Source organism: Otolemur garnettii, unplaced genomic scaffold (genome assembly GCF_000181295.1).
Source record: "Otolemur garnettii isolate 467f Iridium unplaced genomic scaffold, OtoGar3 scaffold00245, whole genome shotgun sequence".
In the NCBI taxonomy this organism is placed as follows: domain Eukaryota; kingdom Metazoa; phylum Chordata; class Mammalia; order Primates; family Galagidae; genus Otolemur; species Otolemur garnettii.
This window is the reverse complement of record NW_003852640.1, coordinates 745,351-747,140: the sequence shown is the minus strand read 5'-3', so window position 1 is coordinate 747,140 and position 1,790 is coordinate 745,351.

Sequence of the window (1,790 nt, the reverse complement as noted above, 5' to 3'; positions counted from 1 at the left end):
CAAAAAAAAAAAAAACCAGGAAAGTATGGCTATAAATACTTACTAGTATTTGTAGACACCTTCTCGGGGTGGGTAGAAGCTTACCCCACCAAAAATGAAACAGCCCAGACTGTGGCAAAGAAGCTATTAGAAGAAATCATGCCTAGGTATGGACTCCCCACCCAAATAGGATCAGATAATGGGCCAGCTTTTACCTCTCAGATAGTGCAGAGCTTAAGCAAAGCCTTAGGGACTACCTGGAAATTACATTGTGCTTACAGACCTCATTTCTACGTACAGATGAAATGGCTTTTTAATGTCTGGTAAGCCTAGAGCTGGGGCTGACAGGAGGGCCTTTTTGATTTTCTGGAAGTCTTCTTCCGGGGTCCATTGTAAGGTAGGTGATTTCTTGGTAGCCTCATAGAGGGGTCTGGCTAGCTCTGCGAACCCTGGAATCCATAGCCGGCAAAATCCGGCTGAGCCCAAAAACTCCCGCACCCCCCTTGCAGAGGTAGGAGTGGGGATTTTTAAAACTGTCTCTTTAGGGGCTTGAGTGAGCCACCGTTGGCCTCCCTTTAGGGCATACCCCAGGTAACTTACAGTCTGTTGACATATCTGGGCCTTCTTGGCTGATACACGGTATCCTCGGCTCCCCAGAGCAGTCAGCAAATTTCCAGTAGCTAAGAGGCACTCTTCTTTAGTGCTGGCCACAATTAACAAGTCATCTATGTACTGGAGAAGGGTGACTTGGGGGTGAAGCTGTCTGTACTCACTGAGGTCTTCGTGTAGGGCCTCGTCGAATATGGTGGGTGAGTTTTTGAATCCTTGTGGCAGATGGGTCCACATCAACTGGCCGTGGAGTCCTTGGTCTGGGTCACTCCATTCAAAGGCAAACAGAGGCTGGCTCTGTGGAGCTAGAGGGAGACTAAAAAAGGCATCCTTTAAATCTAGCACAGTGTACCAGTCTTTGTCTGGAATTAGGGTGCTGAGTAAGGTATAAGGATTGGGGACTGTGGGATGAATGTCCATAACTCTTTTGTTTACTTCCCTCAGATCCTGTACTGGCCGGTAATCGTTGGTCAAAGGTTTTTTTACAGGTAGCAGGGGTGTATTCCAAGCAGATTGGCATGGCACCAAAATCTGATTTAGCAGAAGTCAATGAATGTGTGGTGTGATGCCAGCTCGGGCCTCTTGGGGTATGGGGTATTGACGCACACGCACGGGCGAGGCCGTGGGCTTCAATTCTACAACTATGGGGGGCCAATGGGAAGCATTCCCCACCCCCCCAGATTCTGCCCATGCCGTTGGGAATTCCCGTAGCCACCATTCTTCGTCAGGATTCCTGCTCCCTTCAGGGAGGGAATCATAAAGTCTATATTCATCTTGGAGGGCCATGGTGAGGACTTGAATTGGCTGTCCCTTGAGGTCTGTGACCTCTGTGCCCCCATCTTTAAAGGTGATTTGGGCCCCCACCTTGCTAAGTAAATCTCATCCCAAGAGGGGGTAGGGGCATTCAGGGATGACCATAAAGGTATGGGATACCCGTCCCGTGCCTAAGTCCACTGTTCTTCGGGTAGTCCATGAATATTCATGGACTATTGTTTTTATTCCGGTAGCCCCCTGGACCCAGGATTTCTTTTTGTCCATTGGGCCGCTGTTTTGGGTTAAAACTGAATGTTGTGCTCCTGTGTCCACTAAAAAGGTTATGGGAGTCCCCTCCACTTTAAGGGTTACCCGGGGCTCATGGAGGGGAAACGAGCCCTGACGATCCTAGTCATCAAACCTGGACAGTTTTTTTTTTTTTTTTTTTT